We start from the raw sequence: 13,146 nt of genomic DNA, 5'->3' as shown, positions 1-13,146 counted from the left end.
AGAATAATAACACTATTTCTTTATCAGTATCATGACAGAAGACAGAAGCTGCCTATTTCTGACATTTAGGAAACTAAACATATTTCTATCTTTACCTTTTCAAGCCCTTTTCATCCCCCCATCTAATCTATTTTGTATAGATAATGGTAACATGACTTTCTTGTATGATGTTGACATAGTGATGAGCTAATAAAACCAAAGCTTTGCATGGTGGATGTCTGCAGACCAAAGTACTTTTCCTCAGCTGGAAGAAGAGCATTTCTAAAGTTAGCAAAGGCTGCTCTGGCCCGTGCCTGCTGTTTATCTAAGGATGGAGATTTAGCAGCTCCTTCAGTTCCTAACATTCCTCTGGAAGAAAAAAGGACAGAGGGGTAGGCAACAGAAAATAAAGGACAGAGGGGTAGGCAACAGAAAATAAAATAGAATAGAATAAATACAATAAAAATAATACAATAAAAATAAAATAAAATAAAATAAAATAAAATAAAATAAAATAAAATAAAATAAAATAAAATAAAATAAAATAAAATAATGTAGTTTTTCACTACATTTTTACATTGTTACAGCATCCATTAATTTTAAAGTTTGGCAGCCTGAGCACTGCTAGGAATGCTATGGTACTTTCTGCACTCACAAAATTACCTGCAGTCCTCTGATAGGATTTTAGGAGAACCACCTTCATGTCTAGGAGGCAATATGAAAGAAATTCAGCCCACTGACTGATATTTGCCACAGGCTGCCTGTGTCTCCCCAGTCACCCCAAAATCCAAGCACAGGGCAGGTGGATGAGCCTTCTCCTCTCCTGTAGCTTGCAGGAGATAGTTAATTATAAGTGTCCACGTGTGCCAGATTGTCCTCTTGGCAGTTATTTCCACTGGATGCTGAGCTCACAGATGCTGAAATAGGAGAAAGACAACTTGTCTGCTGACACACATTCATAACATAAGGTTTTCATGCACAGATCTTACGTGCAGGTTGCCTTTGCCTCCTTCAGGCTAGGCTTTTACTAAGACAGCAGGACAAAGTGGTCCAAAAAACATCTCCAGGAGCAGGCAAGTCTGTTTCAATGCGAAGGCATGCCCAGGTTCATTCTGGGCACTTGCTAAGATGTCCCTGCCTGCTGGGGCATAGCTGGGACATAGCAAATGCATGTGGCATCCCCAGGGGCTTGGAATACCTCTCTAAGGCTGGAGGCACAGACGTGTAAATTAGACCAGCCTCAAGGCTGGAGGTTTAGAAAGCCATGAGGGGTAAATGCAACATTATTCCTCCAGTCCCTAAGGTGAACAAAGCACAGCTCAGACACAGCTGAGGATCAAGTGTCTGGAGACTCAAAGCAAAACAATTGCACCCAAGCACAGCATAGACCGCAGAGATGTAGCCACTGGTCTGCTTTGCACTGCTGCAGCTCCTGACAAATTGCACTGTTGACAGTGGTTTTTAGTTTGTGTGCACTGCATGGCTTTTATCAACCCCAGCATCAGCGTGGCACAAATCTGTGAATATCGGGGGAGTTTTTCCTGAGGCACGCTGGTGCTAATGAGATCAGAAGCAGGATGGCTATCAGGCTGATGCCGTCAGACGGTTGGTTGATAAGGCTGCACGCGTCTGAGACTTCTGCAGTATGAGCATTTTCTAAGCACCATGTGACAATTTTATAACACTTACTGAACAATGCTTGAATATTCTCCCCCCTACCCTCCCCTGCCCCACGCACTTCCTACCCAAGTGACTAATAGATGTGAAGCCCTAACCAAAATGTCACTGATCCCATGGAGATACTACGAGATTCACTGTCTCCTGCCCCTGGGACCAGAGGCACAGCTTCCTGATCTGGGCTATCAGCCTGAGGCAGGACCTCAGCAGCTGCCCCTGTCACCAGCTGCCCCTGTCACCAGCTCAGGTAGCTTCATGCATGGCCAGGTTGTCCCAAGGGGAAGGTCTCTATGCTGTGCTGAGCTGCAGCAATCTGCAACATGCACCAGTACACACCACTGCAGCCTACGTCTGATCTAATGTTCAGAGCTGTGTGCACGGTCTGTGTCCCTGGAGAAGGAGAGAGGCAGACTCTGCTGGGGGACAGCTCACCCCAACCTCAGCTCGGTCTCATGGACAGGTGAGATGAATTGCCTGTGCTTATTTCTCCCTGTTGACAACAGAGGGAGCCTGGCTGACAAGTTCAGGGAGACACCTCCCTTCCAGACAGCTGGAGAGGTGAGGTCAATTCCTGCCCACCCCGCTTTACTTCAGGGACTGGAAAAATGTCATCTTTACAAAAAGAGAGTATACTGTTAAGTGGGGAAAACAGTGTTTGCCAAGCTGAACTCTAATTAGGTCTCTAATTAGCTACCAATCACTGGCCAAGAGTGCTATGGACTTTGGAAAAACAGTTCCAGATTATGTCTGCGAAATGTGCCAACAGCGTGGCATTCCCCAAGGGATGCTACAGAGGGGTGAGTGATGCCCAAGGGGTCCTGGGGTATCTGAATAGCGTGTTGTTGCTCCTCAAGTGGGCACCTTCTATATCTGTCCTAGAAGGAAGGCTTACTGTAAGGGTTTTCTTACTGAAGCAATCAATGTGCTTCATAAGAAAGACTGAGCAAAGCTTGCAGAAAGATCTTTTCTGCACTCTGACATGATATGGCTCCCAGTCTGAATTTCATCTTCATTAGGTACCTGACACATCAAAGCCACAATTTCCCTGGTACTTAATAGACGGCTTATGTGGTCCTAATAACATATCAGCAAGTACTCAGTATTAAGTATATATCATCTGCACAAACGGAGAAGGGAGGACTGAATGACCTCATTTTAATTAAGGGGTCTTAACTAAGCCACTAATACTGCACATTCCAGATGTTAGTTATGTGCCTAACTATCACCGTTTGGCCTACTCATTAAATTGCATCCACAGTTAATTGAGAGCAAAACATTTCATCCAGAAAATTGCAGGCTGCATGAACAGAAAAAGGAAGGGAAGGGAAGGGAAGGGAAGGGAAGGGAAGGGAAGGGAAGGGAAGGGAAGGGAAGGGAAGGGAAGGGAAGGGAAGGGAAGGGAAGGGAAGGGAAGGGAAGGGAAGGGAAGGGAAGGGAAGGGAAGGGAAGGGAAGGGAAGGGAAGGGAAGGGAAGGGGGAAGGGAAGGGGGAAGGGAAGGGGGAAGGGAAGGGAGAAGTGAAGAGAAGAGAAGAGAAGAGAAGAGAAGAGAAGAGAAGAGAAGAGAAGAGAAGAGAAGAGAAGAGAAGAGAAGAGAAGAGAAGAGAAGAGAAGAGAAGAGAAGAGAAGAGAAGAGAAGAGAAGAGAAGAGAAGAGAAGAGAAGAGAAGAGAAGAGAAGAGAAGAGAAGAGAAGAGAAGAGAAGAGAAGAGAAGAGAAGAGAAGAGAAGAGAAGAGAAGAGAAGAGAAGAGAAGAGAAGAGAGGAGAGAAGAGAAGAGAAGAGAAGAAAAGAAAAGAAAAGAAAAGAAAAGAAAAGAAAAGAAAAGAAAAGAAAAGAAAAGAAAAGAAAAGAAAAGAAAAGAAAAGAAAAGAAAAGAAAAGAAAAGAAAAGAAAAGAAAAGAAGCCAAAGATGTGGTTCATTAGTAAAAGTGGCTATTGTGTCTCAGAGGCAAAGTATGATTTTTTAAAAAAGGAAAAAGTTGTGTTTCATAGTTAGCTCAGCAGTCCCTTCACAGTGGTAGTGCTGCATGGTGGAACGAGGGCACAGAAGGTTCCCAGTTTTGTATGAGGACGCAATGTGTGCATACCCCCACACCAGACCATCTCTGCTGCAGCAAGCTCACCGCCAGCCACAGGAGATGTCCTGGCTGCAAACCAGAGGGCACTGGGCAGCAGCAAAATGGAAGTGCTCTGTACAGCCTGTGGGAGGGCAGCTTGCCACCAGAGGTACAGGACAAGTGTCCTCCTCCAAAGGCCAGAAGAAGACAAACCCTTCTCATGCTCAGCCCAAAGGGGTGCATTTGGGCATGCTTGGTGTGTTGCACAAGGATCAGGGTAGGGCTCTCTGCATTCTCCTGTGGCAGTGGCTCTGCAGAGCAAGGAGGCAGCCCAGCACCTCTCCTGCAGGGATTGAGGAGATGGACCTGGGACTCAGGGAGGACAGGGAGCCTCTGCTCTCCTCCCCTCCTTGCTGTGTGTCAGGGCCAGTCCATCTCAGGCTTGGCCCTCCTGCAGGGCTGTCATCAGTGCCTTCCTGAGCAAAAAATGTGTTGCTTCCTCCTCATTTGTCAAAAATGCTAGAAACACTCAATTGCACAGCAAACAGTGCCATGCCCCGGTTTTCTGATGACAGCTGGTGGACTCATCTGTCTTTGATAGAAAGGGTTTTGTTTTTGTGTTTTACGTATCTAATAGGATAAGAGAAAGGAGAGAGCCTGGCTACTGAATAATATAAAGCAGGTAACCAAATTTAGAACAGTTGTTCACAGTACAAGTATTTTTGGCAGCCTTCTCCTCCAGCGCAGATTCGTGAGTGCAGCTGTTAACATTTTCTCACCCACCTACACAGTCAGGACAGCCAGTGTTATTTTTTTTAATAGGATGAATTGTGTCCATTGGTGAAAGAAGATTTGCTGGAATCTGCTGCCTTCAGCAACCACACTCACAAGGGATTTGATAGGAAACCCCTCTTAAAGGAACATGAGTCAGTTATGTGGGCTTTTTTTTTTTTTTTTTTCAAGCTGCACTGAAAGAATCAGTAAGGAGTTTTCCATCCTTTACTTACATGAATAAGCAAAGTTTCCAATGGCTTTGTAATGTGCAGCTTTTCAAGGAAGTCTTTGTGCTTTGATTGTTTGAAAACTTGGCCTGGGAGTTGCTTCACTCGTCTCCTCCCTTCTCTCAGTCCAATCTCCCAGGGAAGCTGCCCGTGATGAATTAAGCATGCACTACATTCCCCGAAGACTGTGATTGCAACAGCTGGTCCTGCTTCACCCAGAAGAGGGAAGGAGCCTGAAACTGAGTTTCTCCTTCCTTCCTTTTCTTTGTGTCAGTGGCATCTGGAATAGGGATGCTGTTTTTACCTGAGCTGGGAAGTGATGCTCCCCTCTGCCTCCCTGCCCTCCTTTGGAGTCCTCAAATACTTTTGCCTTGTCCAAAGTGTTCCCCAAATGGTCCATGGAGAGAGTCTGAAGCTATGCAGAGATGAAATAATGACCTACGTGGTGATGTTCTGATTTCACAAATATGTCTGTGAAGCAGTATAATAATTTTCCAGACTAGAGCATTTCCCTTAAAAGACTTCAGATCAGGGGCCAAAACACATGCTTCTTCTGACAATGGGGAAAGTATTCCAGAGCAGCTTTGACATCCAAAAAGCAGCACTACCATGGAGGGCTTTTCTTACCTGCTTCCCCAGTTAGACACACAGATAGCCCCACTGCATTTTGCTTCAACTTTCACACACTCTAAAAACCTCAAACGGGACATAATGATGACAGCTGTACTTGGAATTTATTCTTCTTCTCCCACGTATCTACACGAGCACACCTTACACGAGCAACTCAATTTCAGGCAAATGAAGTTCATAGAGTTAATCAAGAGCACAGACGACCTCTTCCTAACACTTGACAAATAAAGGTTGCATTTCCAGAGCACCGGTGATCACAATGGTGGCCAAGTGCCTCACACAGTCATTTTCAGGAGTGAATTCTGAGCTGATTTTTTGGAGAGTGCCCAGCCACACCACACAAGGAGGCTTTTGAGTAAGCGGAGGGAAGGAATGAGGAGGCAGCACCAGGCTGCCTGACGTACACCAGCCCACCAGCCTGGGTAGCAAAATGTAGTATGGGACACCACCAGCCCAATGAAGAGGGAAAAGGAGCTTTTGTAAGGCAGTAGCTGCTCTCTGTGCAATTACTGCAATTGCATTTTGCAGGCTGACCTTTCTGGCTTTAAATGAGGAGCAGAAAAAACAACGCATTGTGAGAATTGACGTACGTATTAAAGTCTAAGCAAACCACAATGAAAATGAAGCTCAGACACGGCATTTCCCTTTTTGTGTGCATTATGGCAAGGAAAACTGTTCCTCTTGTGACATGGAAACATGTACAGTGACAGTAATATGTTGTGGCATACCAGAGGACACCCTCTGAAAAAAAACACAGTGGAGAAAGAAAAAGGTATTTGGTCAGGAGAAGTAAAGTTGGAAGGGGGAGATGTGAAGAGCAACCACCTTGACAGCCATGATCGGTCCTGCCTATCCTGCAGAGTCACTCTCTGAAGGGGGAAGGGGAAGAGGGTGGGCCACTGTCCCTAGATCTCTTACAGTTGCTGACTCTCTTCTGGGGACTTTTGATGCCTGCTAGTATCGTCTATGTTTTCTTGCAGAAATATATGACCCATGGCTTCCTGGGCAGAGAGGGAAAAATCCTGATTTTTCAGGGGAACCGGAGGAGATTTTGTTCTGTGTGTTCTCATTTGCAGGGAAAGTAAACAGTGGTTACCTATCATAGATGGTCAGGAAGACATTTCTCGCATAGACATGCACATATAGACACATGCAGTTATCTTACCAGCTATACAAGCCTGTTATTGATTAGCTGTTCCTACAAGAGCTGAAACAGGTGGGAAAATGAGTAGCCTTTTACTGAGCTATATTAGGTTGTTCACATCTAAAGCTAGCTTCAGGCTGGAGCACAGGGAGTGCTGGTGAGTCCCATCCCCTCCCAAAGCTGAGCCTTTGAAAGACTGACCAAGGTTTTTTCCTTACCACTGGGTGGGGAAAGACATTTCAACAAAATGTTCATGTCATCCACAGAACTCTGGGTGGGAGTTTCTTGCACATGTTTTTGATCCTAGTCATAAATGAACCTTAGACATGCTTAGCTCAACTATTGACCCTCCTGATTTCATGAGTATAGCATTTCCATGGATGTTGCAGTCTGATCTGCCCAGGGAAAAGACACATAATTTTTAGACCCTGTCCACCTTGGAGACATTGAAAGTGCTAAGACCAAAAAGTTTATGCTAACAGACTTGAAAAATGCATCACATGGTTCCTCTCTGTTCCAAAATCTGCAGAGCCAAGTACCGGTTTAGTCTGAGCCACTTCACCCTGCTCCCATTTTATGTCAGTGTGGGAAGTGCTGAAGAGAATTTTCTTGAACAATGTCTTTTTATTACTGCCCTGTCAAGTTCTGATGGTCTTTCTATATGTTTGTGCTATTGCTTATATTGCTCACTGGGAAAAAGAGCTGTCAAGCCATCAGAAGCACTCAGAGCAGCAGCAGAGCATGAGTCACAGTATGAGCACTTGTGGCTTTGGGGTTGGCCCTCAAGGCAATGAATACAATTAAAACCCAACTCGGCTGCTGGCCTGCAATCCACCAAGGGGCTAAAAGACACCGCAGGGCTCCGTTTCCCAACATAGTTCAGCTTGTGCTGTATAAAAAAAGGTAACGATGACTGAAATCATTTGTGTTTGCCTTGGCTTTTGACCACTGAATAAAAGCATGCCTTAGACATTCGTCTCTAGCAGTTGGTGCAATGAAGGTGCTGCTGATGTCATTAGCAATCATGCACACAAATATTCACTGCTTTAAACGTCAAATAGGGACTCCTTGCTGCATTCCTGGACAGCAGGAGTTTTTCTACGTGGCAGCTGCGGTACCCAACACTAACCTTTCAAAGAAAGTTCATGGTGCCTGCAGCCAGAACTGTGTCCTACTGACAAGGAGTCCCCAAAGGCTACAGCCCATCCTTAGTGAGATCAAGTCCTGAGGGGTAGGAAGAGATAATCCCTGCCTGCATTTGGAATAACCATGAGTTTTGTGGAATTTACCGCCTGCCTTGGTATGTTGATCCTCCAAATAAGAAGGATCTAATGTCATTTCAACATGCACCCTCTGGGACAAAATCTCCAGTACAAGCAATAAAACCCCTGTGTAATAAAATCAGAGGACATAATTCTGCCTATGCCTTGGGTTTGTCCTGGTGTGATCTGCAGCATTTGGTGGACAGGCAAAAGTCAGGAAGCAAGTGAGAATAGAGTTGGGCCTGTGCATTACAGAATAGTCAAGCCTTAGGGTAAGGCCTTTAAAGATACCTCAATGGAAGTCATATCCTTGTGCAGAAAGTCTTTGTTTTTCCCAATATTGGTACAGTTTTGAAAATAATGTTTTTCAAAGTAAATAAAAAAAAAAAAAAAAAAAAAAAAGAGAGAAGCAGCCTGGATAGTGCATGAGAATTACCATATCAAACAGAGTTTTGCCTAGCAACTGCTATACACAGAGAATATTAAAACAGATGTTTTAACAGGAAGATGTTCATCAATTGTAGTTTTTGCAAGCATGCACTCAGCAGTGGCCTTGAGAAAATCGGCACATCTTAGAAAGCAACCTTTTATATGAAATTAAAATTAAATGTACATGTGCAAGGTAGCAAAGAGAGAGCTGTGGCTTTCTTCCCCATGGAGGCTTTTTTTTTTTTATTGTTGGAGACTTCTTAAAGAAGGCTTCGGTATGTCTGGATGCTAATTGTTGAGTTGTCTAGACAGTGATGATATTATTACCAAGTTATGCACAGATACTCACTTTGTCACTATTTCCAGTGCTGCCTACACATATTGCTTCACTGAGTACTGTTGACATGTGCAAAAGCTCCCTAGATATTTATTTTTCTCATTTAGACAGAGATACTGAATGTTTTTGAAAACCATTATGCACTGAACCATTTCTAATGTTTGAAATGTCTTGTGGGTTAGAACTGAGGAATAATAAAGGGGATAAAAGGCACTGTGGGCAGAATTTGATGGGCTTGCTCCTGATAAAGACGAAAGTACCTGGAAAGAGATTGGAGAGATGTGAACATCTTCCAGATGTGTAGGACAATGCTGTCTGCTGCTATCTGCCCCAGATCTAAAATGATGCATTAGTTGTCCCTATGGCTTATAATCTACAGGATTTGTATACAGGTAGGAAATAAAGAAAGAAAGAAAGAAAGAAAGAAAGAAAGAAAGAAAGAAAGAAAGAAAGAAAGAAAGAAAGAAAGAAAGAAAGAAAGAAAGAAAGAAAGAAAGAAAGAAAGAAAGAAAAGAAAAGAAAAAGAAAAAGAAAAAGAAAAAGAAAAGAAAAAAAAACAACTTCTGAAAACCTTCTGATACCTTAAGAATGTTCACACATATGGTACTTCTGTGACCATCCAGGGTGGTTTCCAGAGGTAAAAATAATGACTTGCTGGAATCATACCATCATGCAAAAATGTGAGCCCATGCAAGCCAACCCAGGTGAAGTCACCAAGGAACCAGAGCACCTTGCACAGGACCAAGGAGTGCAGGCTCCCCATGTCAAGTATGTGATTCTGAAAGCCTCAGGATGCTTGTCCATCATGTTTTAATGCACCTAAACCACATGACTTAGTGTGCTGTCTCTCTTCAGGGTTCATTGCCTCTCTCATATGCCTCAGCTTAAATCAGATCTCAGACCTGGATTTCCTGAGGCATCCTCTGACATCCTCAGCATATCAGACACCCAACAGAAGAAAGGAGTGTGGTGAAAAACACAGCAGCCGCTGCAGCTTTCCTTTAAAAGGGCAGAAGTGGTCCTGCTTCTCTGCAGCTAAAGCACTTCTCTGGGAAAGGATAGATCTGGGCTTAGTGCCCATCCCATCCTGAGAAGGTTCAAATGTACACCTCTGCTTCTTAGAAAAATTTCCGACCAAAATGATGGGCTGTTGAGGAGAAAAATGGTCTGTCTGTACCCTTCTCATTGAAGCTGAGGCATTTGGCCATACAAAGCTGCAGCCAAAAATGGAGGACAAAGAAGAGTCTATGATCCAGCAATAAAGGCAATCACCTAGGAAAGGGATGCTTCAGTTCTAGTCACTGTTCCCAGACTATTTCTGCATTTTGCATCCTTACTGCAAGAAACCAAACTCAGGGCTCTCCCTTGCCAAAGCAGCAGTCTAACCATAAGGACCTGTGAACCTTCTTGCTATCTCTTCTTGACTCGGTGAATCTCAACATAGAATCATAGAATCATTTTTTTATGTTTTGCGGGGGATCAGTTTGCAGAAGAAATCTCTCCAGCCAAAGAGCCAAGACGTGTGCAGGATGGGAGTACGGGAAAGGCAATACACTGACTGCTGTGGATCCCAGTCTGAACCACTCTATTCTCCCAGCCATTGTGTTGGGATTATAGAGGACAAATCTAGGATGCTGAGCTCCTTCCTACATGCTGAACACTACAGTGTTTTATACTTCGTTTTAGTGTCTTTGTCACTATTATGATGTATGCGGGGTCTCATAAAGTCACAGAATCACTGAGGTTGAACAGGATATTGCCTAGTCCAATCACACTGCACCAGCATGGTCAATTAGAGCAGGTTGCTCAGGACCAAGATCAGCTGTCTTTTGAACATCTCCAGGTATGGAAGACACCAAAACATTAGGTTAGATGTTAGGAAGAACTTCTTTACCAAAAGGGTTGTTAGGCATTGGAACAGGCTGCCCAGGGAAGTGGTGGAGTCACCATCCCTGGAAGTCTTTAAAAGACGTTTAGATGTAGACCTTAGGGATATGGTTTAGTGGGGACTGTTAGTGTTAGGTCAGAGGTTGGACTCGATGATCTTGAGGTCTCTTCCAACCTAGAAATTCTGTGATTCTGTGATTCTGTGATCTTACATTTACATAGCATCACCTCTTTTCCTGTCACTAGGCATCACTGAAAAGAGCCTGATTCTGTCTTCTTATACCCTTCTTTGGGGTATTTATACACATAAAATCCCCCTGAGGCTTCTCTACAAGGAGCTGAACACCCCAGCTCCCTCAGTCTCTGCTTTTATGTGAGATGCTCCAGTCTCTTAACTGTTTTCAACCGTGAAATCCAGAACTGAATACCATGCTCCAGATGTGGCCTTACTATGTCTGAGCAGAGAGAGAAAGGATAACCATCCTCAGCAGGCAGGTGACACTCTTTGGACTGGTTAGGGGAGATCCAAACCGAAGGTCTAGAGAAGAAAACCCAGGGAGACCCTGTGCACAACAGCCTCTACACATCCCATGAGTCCTTTAAGCCATACCACTTGACTGACATCAAACAGGTTAAATGTCCCAAAGTTTGTCAAAAAAAATTATTGGCCACTCCAACAGCAAGGGTGGATGGGACAAGGTAAACTCAGAATGATTACAAGTCAGATACAGGCATGTAGAACAAAGTGATGGGCGTGACTCAGGATTCAGGAGTTTTTTACCTTAATTTCCCTGTTACAAAAAGAAAGCAAGCATCTGAGCATCACTTGGAGAGTGTTGAGAGGATTCATGTTCTGAAGACTGGGAGGAACTTGGATTTTATGAGTACAGGAATGGCACTGTTGCTGCAAGGGTTTAGGTAGCTTCAATAACTGTAGCAAGTTCAACAGTTTTTGACTGTAACGATTTGTCTTGATCTAGCCTTTAGTAAGTCATGCTACAGGTGTAGCAGGACTTCTTTCACATGTTCTCTATGCCTTTGCTCACTTTTTAGATAACTCTGTACAACCAATAAAGAGAGCTAGTTATAAAATGGTTGATCTATCCACTGCTGGACTGCAAAAGTTAGCCAGGAAACATGAACATATACATGCTGTACAGCAGTGTATATAGGTGTCACTCACTGGAGAAAGATAAGAGGTTCATACAGCAATAAATATTTTTTTTTTAAGTGTAATAAATGTCTTCTTATACAGACGTATTACCTACAGATACATCATAGGAGGAGCCAGAAAACACAGCTTCCCTACAGGCCATCACTGCATATGATGTGTTTCAAAGCGTACTGAATGCTTGTCAGACAAAAATCCCAAAGGGAGACAGAAATGTCTACTTCCTTACAAAGCAATAGGTATGAAAAGAGGTAGAAAGAAGAGCATATATGCTGTTTGGTATGTTTTTCTATATAGACTTGCCTGAGCTTTAGAAGATTTTAGTACAGCTTAATCACTTGTCTGTTGAAAATTGTTTATAGCACTGGGTCAGAAAAGGTCCAAGTGACCTCTTCAATCCCAAAGACTCACTGAGAAACCAGCTCTGCTTTTCCCTGAGTAACTTGGCCAGAACCCAGCCTGACAGGGGGTATCACCAACTGATACAACTGCACACAGTAATTCTGCAAATCTTCCCATGCAAATGTTCCAGTTATGTTTCACATGCACAGTTCTTGAGCTTCAAGGTCCTTTGGGCTTTTGCGGCACCCAGCAGACTGTCAAATTTACTCAAAATGAGCTTGTGGGTTCCTTTACAGGGGCAGCTTTGGTAATCGCTTATGACTCAGAAAAGCTACTCAGGTTTTGAACTGCCAAATAAACATAGGCAGCATTTCCAGAAATATTTCTCAATTTACCTTTACTCTCCTACCCTACTCTATTAAGTTGCTCAGCAAAGGGCAGTTCTGGGCCATGGATGCAGAGCTACACCACTTGGCCTTGTCTGGTCATTTCTTCATTCTTGAGCATCTTCAAGGAGGAGAGTAGCAGAAACACTACTCTCAAGCACATGTCAGCAGTATCACTAGTTTCACTGCCTCCTCTTGCCATCTGACTCTCCATCGCTTTACTCGTTGGGTAGCCATTGTGCACACACAAGAGAAGGGCTGTGTGCTACAGCAAGGGCCACAAACCTGGAGCTTAGAGCAGCTCCTGCATAACTGAATGCGTGATCTGGGCTGCAAACTGGCGCCGCTTGGGTCTTCAACTCTTGCCAGATGCAGCTAACAATTGCACTGCAGAGGCTTAGCAGCTGAAGCTACAGCAACCGATATGAGAGGTGAAGTTCGGCAGTCTCCTTGTACTGCAGAGACAGCATGCACGTATTATGACAGTTCACCTAGCAGGCAGTAATATTTTAAAGTTGCTTTCATTTGATCGTTTGCAATTTGCAATGGTTAACAGTTGTACTACTGAAGCGAATGAGCCCAGCATCCCTTCTGGTCTTTTGGCTGGCAGCAGTAGTATAACAATACATGAGATAGACATTTTGTACTGAGAATTAACTGTAACTTTAAGTATACCAGCAGAAATGATGTGTTGAGCATGCGTGTAGATTTTTACTTTTCAAAACAGAATTATATTTGAAGGATTCAGAAAGATGGCACTCGCCCAAGGGGATAACGGAAGTTAGGCTTTCATGTTTGCGCTGTTTGTTGGTCTAAATGCACAGAAAATGACCATCTGTCTCTTT

General features: G+C 43.8%; 1 long non-coding RNA gene across 1 annotated transcript; it reads left to right on the top strand.

Annotated features, from left to right (window-relative positions):
* The first annotated feature begins 2,239 nt into the window (after nucleotides 1-2,239).
* Nucleotides 2,240-11,638, top strand: LOC311422263. Its single transcript, XR_014685244.1, has 2 exons — nucleotides 2,240-2,457; nucleotides 9,999-11,638. It is a non-coding gene; the product is annotated as an uncharacterized lncRNA (long non-coding RNA).
* The last annotated feature ends 1,508 nt before the right edge of the window (nucleotides 11,639-13,146 follow it).

Source organism: Aythya ferina (genome assembly GCF_964211825.1).
Source record: "Aythya ferina genome assembly, chromosome: 1".
Classification (NCBI taxonomy): domain Eukaryota; kingdom Metazoa; phylum Chordata; class Aves; order Anseriformes; family Anatidae; genus Aythya; species Aythya ferina.
The sequence above is the reverse complement of the archived record's forward strand: the minus strand, read 5'-3'. Positions and strand labels throughout refer to the sequence as shown.